Source organism: Primulina eburnea, chromosome 3 (genome assembly GCF_022965805.1).
Source record: "Primulina eburnea isolate SZY01 chromosome 3, ASM2296580v1, whole genome shotgun sequence".
NCBI lineage: Eukaryota > Viridiplantae > Streptophyta > Magnoliopsida > Lamiales > Gesneriaceae > Primulina > Primulina eburnea.
In genome coordinates, this window is record NC_133103.1 from 51,350,335 (window position 1) to 51,365,827 (window position 15,493).

The 15,493-nt window shown below is 34.0% G+C and overlaps 1 pseudogene; it reads right to left on the reverse strand.

Annotated features, from left to right (window-relative positions):
• Positions 1-3,058: 3,058 nt before the first annotated feature.
• Positions 3,059-5,466, reverse strand: LOC140827850 (glycerol-3-phosphate acyltransferase RAM2-like; annotated as a pseudogene).
• Between the last annotated feature and the right edge of the window lie 10,027 nt (positions 5,467-15,493).

A 15,493-nucleotide genomic window follows, 5' to 3' on the forward strand; every position in this document is an offset into this window, starting at 1 on the left:
CATTTTCTCGATACTTACTGACGACTTGTTCCAAATGATAATCATTTCAACTAATTTATTGTTATCATAAATAAGCTATTGATGCTCATTCATCACTCTTTCATTCTCAGTTTTCAGTTTTGCAACTTCCGTCTTAAGACCTAACACTTCACCTGATTGTTCCAAGTTAGGCTCAGTATCATTGTCAGTTAGGCTTGCTTTGTTTTTCCTTCCTTGAATGTTTAAGAAAGTCTCATGTACTTTATTACCATGTCATTGAGTGCAGTGATGAGATCATCTCACATAAAATCATTTGAGCTAAAGTCAAATACCTCATCATAGATAGATTTCAGCTCACGATCGGCCATGAGGCATTGTACCATATCTTCATCACTCTCACTGGTGGAGCAATCTGACTGGGATGAGTCAGTCGCAGAATCATCCCACTTGTCCTTATTGTCTTGAGCCACAAACACTTCATGGTTTCTTCTCTTTGTGAATGACTTCTTATCATCCTTGAACTTCTTGTCATAAGATCTACCTTTTTTGTCAATTGTTTTTCTCTTGTCTTTTTTGGCTTGGGACAATCTGGGATGAAATTTCCGACTTTTGCACAGTTGAAACAAGCATTGCAATCATCAGTGGACTCTTTCTTGTGATTATTGTGTATACCTGGGCTTTGGAAGTTTACTTGATTCTTCCTTATGAACTTGCCAAATTTTTTTACAAACAATGACATTGCATCACTATCCAACTGCCCGGTTAACTTCTCCTTCGAGACAATTTTTCAGTAGTTGATGCAACTAGAGTCTTTGCCAGTTTGGTTGAAGATTCACCACAAATTCTCGTTTTCAATTCGAATTCATATGCCGTGAGGTATGCAAACAAATCGTGCAGTTCAAGTTTGTTAAGGTCCTTCGACTCTCGCATAGCAATTGTTTTAACATCTCAGTATCTTGGAAATTCTCTCATTACTTTTAAGACTATCTCGGTTACCATATTCTTTGCCAAGAGCAGACAATTCAATAATGATGTTTCTCAACAATGTTATAAATATTTCGGTTAAGTTAGCAACACTGAAATTAAATTTTTGTTAGTTGCGTTCTCAGTATCTCAACCGTGAGAGTTGTGCATAAATAGATTGACTGAAACAGTTTGAACAAATGACTTGTCAAAGCTCAGTTGGGTTATCAAATGACAGTTAAAGAAGGTAAAATTAAAAATAAATTGGCACGATTTTGTTTCTGGATGTTTAGAGACTTCAACGCTCATACGCCAACCCTTCTTCCTCACGAAAGGATTTCAATAAAATATTTTGATAATTACAAGCAATTTTAAATCACCCACTTCAGCAGGATTTAACAATGTCTAACTGAAACTCTTAGTAAACTTTAATCTTAACCAAAATAAGCAGTAAGACTTCTTACTTTCAATTATAAAAATGTCATAGAGGAATTCTAAGCACGGATTTATCATTAAATGATTAAATAATATCTTATTGGCGTGTTCTTGCTTTTATCAGTTTGGGTCGCAGAAAGATTTTTCAAGAAGATATAATAGATCTGATAATTCAAAAATCAGAGAGTTGGAGTGACCTTTAAAATTTTGTCAAACTAATCTATTTATAAACTTAATTATCTGCAACATATCTTTTTAAATCATGTATATGTTTCCAAATATAGATGTTGTTGTCATATCATCGTCTTTTCTGACATATTCTGGTAGTGCACATGAATTCTGACATTCTGTTTGATAATCAGTGAATGTTGGTATGATACTAATCACTGAGTATATTGATATTAATCAGATAATATTTGGATTTGGTCTGACTGATCGACTGAAATAAACTATCAATTAGGGTTCATTAGTTGTCTTTATATCAGTTTGTCTATTAGTATTCCTCTTACACTATCAATTTAGCTCGGTAATCAATTGAACTTTTTAGAAAAAATATTTACTTGTGAATATTTAGTTTTTTTCTTGAAATCAGTTAAATTAAGTTCCGTGTGCCTTTAATCATTTAATACCAATCTCATCGTGATCCAAAAAAAGTAAAATCTCTTGACTCAATTCAACCAACTAATTTGTAAAAAAAAAAGGATTTCTTGAATTCACTATAAAAACCCATTCCTCTGAACTTTCCATCATTGACCAAATCATCGAGAAAATATGTATGACAAAAACATGGCCGCATTTTACCTCATTTTGATTCTTGGAGTAATGGGTTTCATCACTCCATCTCATGCAGAGAATTTCAATTCGATGGTTAATGTTCAAAACCACCCATCTGATGAAACCCAGATTGAATCCAAGAATAATGAAAAGAATTCGGCACTCAAAGCGCCACCAGTACCTGACGGGCAGCAGCAACTACAGCTGTGGCCATGGCCGTGGAAGCGGCCACCACCACTGCCGCCTGGCCGCAAGCTTCCACCATTTCCTTTTAAATGGATGATATAATAACCGGTAAGCAATGTGTTATTCATTTAAATAAATTTTGAAGATGACATTTTAAAATATAATTACACAAAAATAATGCAAAATATGAAGTTCATGAGTTCCATTATCGAAGTGTAGATGGTAGATATCCTTTGTAAATTTTGGAATGATGACAAAATCTGAAAGTATGTATGGAAGATATTTTTAATTTGAATAAACTAGGATGTGGATCCTTGGGATAAGCACATCATATAGTGCGATGTATTTTACATACCAGATGATCAATCGATCATTTCAATTCTTCTCATATGTTTATCTCTCTGCAATTTTAGTCATTTAGTTGTCAAATTTCATGTTTGATTTGCTATCTTTGTTATTTTGGCGATTTTAGTTATTTTTTCGACGTGACACTAACGTGGAATCTATGTGGCGATTTTAGTTATTTTTTCGACGTGACACTAACGTGGAATCTATGAGGTGATTTTGTGACTCCGACATGACGTTATGTATATAATATCACGTCAACACTTCTAATAAAATAGACTAATATTGCCAAAAATTTGAAAGATAAAATACTAACACTAAAATTAAACAACATATAGGATCAAAATCACAAATAAACAAACATATACATACGCATACAAGAAGGACATATACTATATTTATTTTTAAAATTTAAATAACTAATAATACAACCAAACTGTTCTTAGTAATATCCAAATTCCCATTTCTTTCAAAACCTTAGACAATAAGTCGAAATCTTAATATATAGAAATATTCAAACCTCGATCCTAATTAACCATCCTTTATAAGTTTTTCAACAGCCGTTTTCCCCACAATTCCATCAGTTCCTGCCAGCTCCATATACTTATCCTTTCTAGTTAAATTAGTGCATTTATACTGCAAATACTCGGCGATCCATTCTTGGACATGATTCGCAACTTCATGGGCCGATTTCCCGGCACTGCATGTTTGATCATACGGCAGTTTGTTTAAGAATGTCACCTCGTATGTTGGGAAAGGATTCATCATAAAGAAGATGGGATCCAACCATTTGTACCCTCTCGCGGTATTCCCGTAGAACATGGTAGTTTTAACCGTAGTAGCTACCGGAGTTATTTGATCGCTGATCTCGGCAAACAAGGATGAAAATCTCAGCAGATAGGGTTCTCGGCATGTTGTACCCTCGGGGCACATTACCAAATATTGGCCCTCATCTACAATATCCCTCATCAGTTTGGCATCCTTAGCTCGGTCTCGGGTTAGTCTCGCTGTTTTCATCGGCGACAACCATTCGGAGGTACTTGGCACGGAGTATGAGACGGTGATCGACTTGCTGCCTAACGAAGTAGAGATTATGACTGCGTCCAGGACGCATCTATGGGAGGTAGCGAACACCATTCCTCCTCCTTTCTTCACTTTAGGGTTTCGATCTCCAGATTTATGCAAAGGGTGGCCTTTTGCTTTTATAATAACACCGAAAAGAAGTGTAACATAGGGTATTACAGATAACGGGAATAGGGCTCCGAGGATAATACGAATGATCGCGAGGAGAATGCCTATGGGAAACCATAACACGATGGCCAATGCAACCATGGGAGTTGGTTTTTGGACTAGTCGGCCATCGTGGAAGATCACCGGCTTCGGCAACATTTCCGGCTTCATGGGTCGGACGCCCACCCTTGATGGAACCATGTACCTTTCCTACAGTGTGTAAAGATATTGATACATATGTCATCTATTACCAAATCATTTATAATTTAGTCCATAGTAATACAAATAAAGATGTGCACAAATAAAGATGTGCACGCCAGATGTGTAAGTCGAATCAAAATCAACTAGAGTCTAATTGTAGACCATTTAAAAAAAATGTAAATATCAAAGTTCTTTCTAATTTGTCGTGAATAAATAAATATAAATAGAATAGAGAAAGACTGAATTGTGACAATATAGAGTTTCGAAATTGCATCAAGATGAATATAAAAGACCAAAATCATTATTTTTCCAATAGTCAAATTTGGCAGCCTATTTTGGGTTTTGGTCATTTACATAGTCATAATTGGATTTTGATCTTATAAGTTGAGTAATTTTTTCTAAGTAATATTTTTTCGGAGTGATGATGCGCCAAAATTTTATGCACGGGGAAATAATGCAAGTGTCTAATAGGACCAAAACCAAAGAAATTCAACTAAAAGGATCAAGACCTGATAATTGTGAAGGCTTTTTTCTATGAAAAATATTTAAACGACTTTTAGGCAGTTTTCCCAAAAAAAGTAAAAACATTATATCCTATCGTTTAAAAACGTAATATTGAGAAGTGCTCGAACAAGAGCAAAAATGGGGAAATATTTCAGAACCTTGCAAAGCTCCATGAAAGGCAAGTCTGTCTCTCTATCTCCAATTCCAATATCTGGCATTGAACCACGACCAAATGACCTCTCAACAGCCACAGCTTTGTTCTTCCCGACAAGAACACCGGGACTCGCCACAAGCCCCGTCGCAATGCCCCTGAAAGACGAAATCTCCGTACCTAGAACCATGTCCACATTCAGATACTTCTTCAAAAAAGGTTCAACCATGATCCTAGGGTTTGCTGTCACCACACATCTTCTCCACACGACGAGAAAACGCCAAAAGTCTCCGGATGCATATCGTCGGAGTAATACTTAGGCAAGACTGCTCTGGCAGCCGACTCGATATCCGATACTTTGACCCCAGCAACGGTCACGAATATGAGAACACGAATGCCCGCTGCTTCAGAAATCAGGTAGTACAAGATTCCGGCTAACGGTAGCAGCCAATAGTAATATGAAAAGCCTTAAAATACCTCCAACATCAAACGCAACCAGCGCGAAATAAGGGAAAGAACTTCGGCCTACGACTAATGTTCCGTCGAGATCAGACACCACCGTGTGATTCTCGCGATCATTGGTGCTACATTCGGAGATGCTTGGGATTTTTCCTGATATAAAACAACTGGGATTGCCCATTTTTTGGCAAACTCAACAACTTACTTGTGTTTGCTATGTTTTACAAATAGGGGGAAAATTGAGGGAAATGGGAGGGGATGGAAGTGTTTATTTAAAAAAAAAGGAGTGAATGTAATTTTTTTTTAATGTGTCTCATGTGAGATCATCTCACTAATCATAATCTGTGAGACGGGTCAATACTACCTATATTCACAATAAAAAGTAATACTCTTAGCATAAAAAATAAAACTTTTTCATGGGTGACCCAAATAAGAGATCTGTCTCACAAATACGACCTGTTAGACCGTCTCACATAAGTTTTTGTCATTTTTTTTTATCATTTTTTTAATTTGTTTAAAAACTAATTTTTTCATTAGTGTATTTAATTTTTTATTTTAATTTTATATATAATAAAATTTATAATTTAGTTAAATAAAAAACTTGCACGGTCTAATCTTATCCAATTCAACCCAATCCACATCACACTTCACCCAATCTTTACAAAACATCTTCTTCTTCTCAACCCTCCTTGCATCCTTTATTTTGGTTTTTGGCTAACAATTAACAATGAGTCTAAAAGGTATTCGTCTGCAAGAAATTCAACGAGAGAATCACATATTGGTAAGAATTCAAATTTTTATTTTGAGGTGTGAAATCCTTTGTTCTCGACCCAGGAGGTTGGGTCTACGCAGTGTGAAGAGCTCGACCCAGGGCCTGCCTGGGTCGAGCTCTTCACACGAGCTTGACCACAAGGTCCAGCTCTTCCACCTGGCCCTGAGTCGAGCTCTTCACACTGAAGAGCTCGACCCATGTTTTGTGTCAGGTCGAGCTCTTTGTTTTAGGTCTAGTTCGACCCTGGGTCGAGCTCTTCACACACATGGGTCCAGCTCTTCACCCTGGGTCGAGCTCGACCCACTACTCAACCCTATTTTTAAAATGAACAAACACTAGTTAATTTTAGATTTTGACAACTGAAGGATTGTTTGCTGAGTACCTTGAGGTGCTTCAAACAAAATATTCTCCAAGAGCTGCAATAGTTCGTGCTCTAAGAATGTATATACCGATGAATTAGATCGAGTTTGGTATTAAACCAAGCGGAAAACACTTGAAATAATCCTTCGTTAAGAAACACTGATATATTTTATATCATGTGTAACTGAAGATAACAGGAATCAGTTGTAACATATATCAGTTATATTGAAAAATTGAACCGACGATGCTCTTACTGATTAAATTAATTTGAAAATAATAGTTAAACAATTATATACACAATATATGTTTATGGATGTTCGGAGACTTCAACTGTTCCTACGTCACACCTTATACTACCTCGGGTAGGATCCTCTAGAAGACTTTGATTAATTACAACAAGTGTAATAACCCACCCAACTTAGGACTTGCCCAATGTCTAACTGAACTCCTAGACTAAACTGAAGGCATCACCTTCCAGTCAACACTTGTTTAACGTCTGTGTGTCAAAGACTACATAACAAGTTTATTATCTTTGTGCAAAACTGTATTTGAGTGGTGGTGTGTGTGCGTGTGTGAGAACTGAACAAGGAATGCACCACGAAGGTGTTCTCACACACTGAGGGAAGTAAGCTTCTAAACTAAGCTGATATGACTGAGTATTCCCTCTGGACTGATTGCTTCTTGAAAGCTGATAAGTAAATAAGCGTCCCATTTCTTTTTATCTTCACACACTCTTGTATGTTCGTCTCCTTGCTGATGGTCTTGAGCTTGTATTTATAGAGGCATTGAGATCTTACTTCAAGACTCATCACATGTGATCGTTGCAGCTTGAATGCGTTCCTTGGTATATGTTTCTTGACTTTTCTGACATGTCTCCAGGAATCTCTCGGCTTTAATCTTTGCTCCAACGTCCATTATTGTACATTTGATCGTACAAATGCTTTTGTATCTTTGTGCGTACCTGGAATCCATTTAAATAAACTTGTCTTAATCTACAACCGATTGATTCCTAGCTAATGTTCCTAACTGTTCATATGAACTGATCTTCAGTTGGACTGGTGAAATCAGTTGACTCGTCAGTTGAACTGATTTCACTCTTTCAGTTGAACTGGTCAGCTGGGTTCTTCATCAATTGTACTCTTCATCAGCTGGCCGGACTTCTGAAGGTCTTATGTTGAACCACCTATCAGCTGGACAATCAGTAGAACTGATTTGGTTTGGTCGATCAGTTGGTGTTTTAAGTTTACGTCTCGATAGCTTCAGTTTTACCTCGTTTAACTGATCAGTTCGAAGTCTGGTCGAACTTCCGGCGCACTAAGATAAATCATTAGAAACAAAATAGTAAGTTTTGTTAACATCAAAATAAAGATTGCGAATATGAAATGTTACAACAATCTCTCTTTTTTTTATTATCACAAAACTTGAACAGTTAAAACGATTTAAAAAAAGTGTTAAAAAAATCTTCCAGTTTGAGGGATAGCAGAAATAAAAACTCCCCCTCAACAAATGCGTGAAATGATTTGAAAACAATTTTTCAGTTCGAGGGATAATTCTAAACAAAACTCCCCAACTGAGTGAAATGATTTGAAAATAATTTTTCAGTTCGAGGGATAATTCTAAACAAAATCCCCTTCAGAAAATGAATTAAAAGCTCCCCTTCAAAAATATAATTATTTACGCGATTAATGAAGTTTTTGTATCAATCAAGCACTTTATGCAACAAATCTTAAGATATATAGCTATTCAGTTATGTGAAGGCTAACTGAATGAACAAGATGTTTTGTTTAATCAAATAAGCGTAGCTTGTATTATACATTTGCGCACATCAACAAGTGTAAGGGAAGTTGCTACTCCATTAGCAGACTTTAAATAACATCAAACATCAGTTAGTTTATACATAATAGAACTGAATATACTAACAACTGATCGCCTTGAATGCTTTGAATGCTGCATAGATTTTGAGTCTCTTTTGCCAAAAGATCGACTAATTTGCCTTGGACTTGATCTTTGTGCTGGCTAACTGGTCGAGCTGACTCAAACTGGACTCAATTGATGTTGAACCGCATTGATCATCTATTTGTTGATCTAATGTAGCAAAGAAGCGGCGGCATTTCTGATGATTAAGCTCCACTTAACTCATCAGTTTCAGCTTGTAGTTGGGTTTTCGTCTGTGGATCAGTTTAACTGGTAGACTGCAACTGAAATCTTGTCTACTGATCAGTTTAGCTGATCTGCTGTCAGCTTGGAATCAACACTTTGTAAGTTGCCAAAACAACAAAATTAAGGAGTCGTGAGAAGTGGCTACAATGTTAGTTGCAGAGCCAATACCTACTCTCTTCACACGGTAAATCCATAAAAAAAAATTAAGAGGATTTTGAAATCTATTTTAAATGCTATTTTAAAACACATTTTAAAATATCAGTTTTCAAATATCCTTCTTAGAACAACTAGCTCTGAAACCAATTGAAGAATCGCTTTTTGAGCACATTGCTTCAAAAAAAAAATATTCTTCAAGAACTGCAATAGCTCGTGTTTTAAGAATGTATATACCGATAAATTATATCGATTTTGATATTAAACCAAACGGAAAACACTCGAAATAATCATTAGTTAAGAAACACTGATATATTTTATATCATGTGTAACTGAATAACTGAAGATAACATGAATCAGTTGTGACATATATCCGTTCAGTTATGGTGAAATAATGAACCGACGGATGCTCTTACTGATTAAATTAGTTTGAAAACAATAGTTAAACAATTAACTATTGGTAAATGAACATATCATTGTTAGCTTGAACATGAGTCACAGTATCATGAGCTACACTAATGTGGAGGATGTTGACATCATTATCATCCGCATCCACTGCATATATATCATCCACATCATTTTATGTGCTTCTCACATCATTGTCTTCTATACTTTCAGTTGAAGTATTTATATCTTCTAATACATCATTATTGGTACAATGGTCAATTGAGACAAAAGTTCTATCAGAATAGTGATCACACAGATTTGTTTCATCATCGACACCCTCATCATATAAATGAGTCACATTTAAATCTGGTGAAATGATATTTTCACTTTCAACAATATCAAGAGAAACAACACTGAGTTCAAATTCGACAAGTACAAGTCTTTCTTTTATACATCAAAAATATAAGTATGCTTTCAAATCATTAGCATCCTCAATATAAAATGGACAACTATTGTAATGCTTCACGTCAGGAAGGTAACTTAATTTCAATTTTTCTGTGCCAACTAGATTCATAATTATGTATACCTCACTTTCTATATATTCCATAGAACAAATATCAGAATCCAAAGGAATCCCTGCCCACTTACCACTCGGCCATGAAAGCCGTTTAAATATATTATCTTCTTTAATTTATCATTCGCTTTTGTACTCAAAGATAATAACGGTTGGCATAACTTGCAAAATATATATCAGAATATTATATTATAGACAACATTATTTATTTAAAAGGATATGTTATGTGAAAGAAATGAGTGCTTGGGCGCTACAAACTAGCGCCGCAACGCCTGAAGTTGCGAATATCAAGCGCTTAGGCGCTACAAACTAGCGCCGCAGCGCCTGCATTTGTGAAGATCAAGCGCCTAGGTGCTACATATACAGCGCCGCAGTGCTAAGATCACAACACTCGACCCAACAACATATACACCTTACTCGACCCTTGAATTTCAAGTTCATCCAACACATTTGCAACCACGACCATGCTCGACCTACACATCATTCAACAAACACATCACTCCACCAACACATCACTAGACCCACACACACGAGGAGTGAAGAGCTCGACCCACTCTTCACACCTGGGTCGAGGTGCACGAAGAGTGGGTCGAGATGTTACCTGCACCTTGACCCACCAGTTGGGTCGAGAGATGGGAAAGCTCGACCCACACGTGCTCGACCAACACACGACCCAGACCCAGCACCATCATGCTCGACCCACACCAGCACACTCCATCCACCTACTCGACCCACACAATCAACTCATATTACGTTGCTCAACCGTAAATACTCACACTAACTCCACCCACAAAAATTCTAACAAAAAACAACCAGAAATAAACTGAAACAAATCTAGTTACTACAACGTAGCATTCGAGTATATACTTATTTCTCTTATAAATTTTCAAATGATTTTTGATTATTTTGCTGCGAAGAACACAAAATAACTAAATGAAACTTTTCGGAGAGTGAACGATAACATTTTAAAAATATTTTTAAAAAAATTAAAATCTAACTAACTAATTAATCAGCTAATAAATGATCTCACCTAACTAACAGCAGTTAACTCTCATTTCTCGATTTAAAAAAGTCAAAATCCTTTTTATTTAATTAAATTTAAAATGAATCATATATTTTTTATTAACCCGAAAATTATAGTTTAAGTTACCTTTTCATTCAATAATTTTGATTTTTTTTGTCTTTTTTCTTACTAAAAGTCATTAAACTCATCGAATATCGTTTTTGACATTCATATTCTCTACGTAGTTCCTATAACGAAAATAAACCAATAATACACATATTAAAATAAATATAAACATAAACGAATGAAAAAAATAAAACAAGACAACATATAGATTTTATTATTGATATACATGAATCATGTGAGATAACTCGGATAGATGTCAAATAAGAATATTTGGTTTAAAAAAAAAAGACTAGTTTATACCAAACTTACGTACGCATAGGATTCGGCCAAAAAAATAAATGTGCAGTACACTAGCTACCATTACTCATAGGGTCGAACGTACCGATTGGCTACTCAGGACGTTATACATTAATACTTGGACAATTACATGACTAACGATATATGTGCAAGCTTAAGGACCATGTCTTAATATAATAATAATAATAATAATAATAATAATAATAATAATAATAATATATACACCATGTCTTAATATAATATATATATTTTCGGCAAAAATCATGAAAATCAGATAATATTTGCATTTTTAAAATTTAAAAAAAAAAAGTAAGTTCAAAAGGACACGAGGGGCTACTTATATTAATTACTTAATTACTCTACCATCTTGAGGACTCGAGAAACCTAACCCTGCAAATGCTGTCATTTGAATGACCATTAACACATCTAAAGTTCTAGATATATTCATTTGGGAAATAATAATAATAATAATTTTAGTTTATTATCAATTTATTTTATCATATATATATATATATACATAATATTAATTACGTGAAATACAATAAAAGATTTATTTTTTTATACCACAAAGTCAAGCATAGTTATATTCCCGTGGCATAATTAATAATTTGTAACATGTATTTTCAAAAAATATTAAAAGCACCTAGCTAGCTAAACGAAAGAGACTGCATGGCCAAAGTACATATTTATCTAAATTTTTCTTTCCTTCTGGGTAATATTTAATATGTCTTAATTTCAAAACTTTAAAAAATCTCGATTATTAGGTGTCTTAGGGCATTTAAACAACATTGTCTCGACAGCCTAAACAAACAATCTTTTTTGAGAAAATTTATGAACTAAACCACAAGAAGTTAAAATCATATATACCCTACTCGTGACCCCCTAGAAATTTCTCGCAACTTTCTGACGAAGGTTTCGACAATGTGTCGTTTTTGTTCGCGTTTTTGAGACGATTTAAATAACTTGTTCATTTAACTTATATATATGATGATTGCTTCAATTAACTCCTATTTATGAATTATCCGATATTAATGGCGAGAAAACTTTTCGTTCTTGCTGAACATAATATTATCGCAAATTACCCTAATTCATCTTTTTATCAAAAAATCTGAAGTAAAAGAATTTTCGCCAGAAGCCTAGCGCTTTAAGCATAAAAATAGAAGACCTTTGTCTCCGAGGGGTTAGAGAAGGATAGATGCTTACTAGACATTCACGAAAACAACTAACTTATCTCATTTTGGATTTAGTCCACTATCATCCCCACTTGGTGTTGGTGCATGTAATAACTTTCAATCACCGACTGTTTTGGTCTAATTGTTAATGTATCGTCAAACAATACAACAATGTCTGGTGCTATGTCGGGATTTTCTGACATCATATCATTATTTTCTAGTGTCATGTCGACAAAGTAGGATTAAAAATGAAATAACCAAATTACTGCATCAAAACTAAAGTTTGAATAATGAGTAGACCAAGACAAAAAATGAGAAATTATCATACCAAAAAGAGATATCCTTATCATTAACTTGTCGTTGCTATGTATATTGGGCATGACACAAGCCCAATAAATTTGGCCTACATGGGACAAGCCATATGAAGATAAATATGTGTGTTTTGCCCTAGAATACACACAATTAACGATTAATAATCAAAAAAACACACAACAAGAGAGAGTGAAGGAATTATCTGATTTTTCAAGTCTTGAATATCAGTAGCTTTCAAAATCATTCGCGACAAACTAAATCGTCGGATCGAGCAAAAATTTGGTCATAATGTTCATAAGATAGTGAATAAATTGTGAACAGTGGAGGTCAAATCTTGTGGTTCGTTTGAATCTGTTTCTAGACGCCAAGAAGAAGCTGATATTTTTATCGCATATACTTTGGACTTTGACGAATATCAAATCGTTTGATTGAGCAAAAAATTTGATAGCATATTTAAGACGTCTTGTGATACATTTTGTAGGGTAGATTTCGGATTTGGATCTCTCTCACGATAATAAGTTCTGGACAATGGCGTAGTTGGTTTTAGTTGTGCACTGATTGTAAACTTATTACTCATTATGGTTGAAATTATTTCAGTGGATTATAATATCGTGGTTTTTACTACTCACGTCAAACTAAAGAGGTTTTTTCACGGCAAAAAGTGATCGCGTCCTTTAGTACTGCTAATTTGATTGTGCTTGTTGGAAGTTTAGTTGCTCTATTTGATATTGTTTCCCGTCACGCAAGAGAAGATAATTTTTTTTCCCTCGGTTTATTAATATATGCTTATCCAAACAATTAGTCGTCTCTATCGGTTAAGCTGGTCTCCTTTACAGGCTGTACTCGTTGATTTTCTTCATAATTGTAGTTTTTCATTTATTTTCAAGCGTAGGTCTCCATTGTGAGGCGTTTTATAAATCTTTATTTGTGCGACGGAGTCAACCCTACCGATATTCACAATAAAAAGTAATACTCTTAACATAAAAAGTAATACTTTTTCATGGATACCCAAATAAGAGACACGTCTCACAAAATACGACCCGTGAGGACCGGCTCACACAAGTTTTTGCCTATTTTCAATTAATTTGTTTGAAAACTTCGAAACTAACAAAATCTGTGTTATTCACCCTCAAAAGAGAAAATTGGGTCGATAGTTATAATCATATATCTATTTTATTTAGTTTTATATTCTATATACAATAAAAAATTTAATGGTTCCATTCAATATTTGAAAATCATTGTATCGGGAAAAATTACATTTTTGGCTATTTATATTTTAGTATGTTATATTATCGAATTTCAGACTTAATCACTGATCAGTTTTGCTTTGTCGACAATTTTTTTCATTTATTTTTCCATTTGGCACAAATATATTATTGAATATGACACCAATGTTTCTTAGACATTACAATGAAAAAAATTGAATTGCGAACTAAACGACCAAATTGTCAAAAAATGAATGATATGGGACTAGCACCTAATTTTAACAATATAATAGATAAGACAAAATTTTGTGTGAGACGATCTCACGGGTCGTATTTTGTGATGAGTAGGTCTCTTGTGAGACGGTCTCACGAATCTTTATCTGTGAGACAGGTCAACACTACCGATATTCACAATAAAAGTAATATTTTTAGCATAAAAAACAATATTTTTCATAGATGACCCAAATAAGAGATCTGTCACACAAAATAAACCCAATAAGCCCGTGAGATCGTCTCACACAAATTTTTATCTTTTTTGATACAGATCTCTTATTTGAGTCATCCATGAAAAAAATTACTTTTTATATTAAGAATATTAATTTTTATTGTGAATATCGGTAAGATTGACTCGTCTCACAGATAAATATTCGTGAGACAGTCTCATGAGAGCCCTACTCAATAAATAATAATCATATGAAAAATAAAACATAGAGAACAAGAAATAAATTTTTCCTTTTTTTTTTGTTTTTTGAAAGACCTTATTATTTAATTTTGTGTGAACGTAAAATTTTTTACTACATTCTTGTTATGTGGTCGTGAACCGATAAAGTAGCAATTTTTAAAATTTTAAATATTAAATTAATGAAAATTGATACTTTTTAACACGTACGATGATTAAAAAAAACGACTTTCAAATCGAATTTGACATGGGACCAAATTAAATGTTTCGAAGTTTCTCAGGTTACGTTTTCCATCGAACTATCATATATTTAATTTTAATTTTTTATATTGTCAATTTTTTATTTTAATATATTATATTTATTTATTTATTGTAATTTTAATTTTTTTTCAACATATCGCTGATCGATATGACGCTGACGTAGCACAGGTGGCGTGTGCTTTTAATCAACAAAAAAAGCTGTTGGTTTTCTCTACCAACTGTGGTTACAAGGGGAGAAGATTCTTTTGAAAATGGACCCAAATAATTATTTTGACCCTCATTTTTGGAACTCTTATTATTTGCTATATATGAAACTTTATATAAATGAAAATTTCTTATTTAAATTTTATAAGCCAATCACATTCAAATTAATTCAGCACAATTTTTTTTAAGAATTTCATGGTTTGCATTGAAATAAGTTGTGGTTGTCAAATATATAGATAATATACAGAAGCACTTCACCTTATGTTTGTAAAATAGTTAATCCAAAATGTAGGACCGAGCGCTTGCCGCTTTACCAAAAATTATAGCTAGTGGTAATGGTGCAATAAAAATCTTTTAAACTGCATAGCAGCACAAGCACTACGGTTCGATCGATCTACCAAACTGAGACAATTATTATACCCAGCACAAAATGATTATTTTAGTTATTACATATAGCTCTACCTTAATCAATAAAGGAAAGAAAAAGAGATTGAAGAAAAATATAGTTTTTTTCTTAAAATAATGCCAAGAAAAAAATCGAGTTATTTGCAGAAGAGGGGAAATACAATGGCAAATTGAATGTCAAGCTTATCTACAAAAA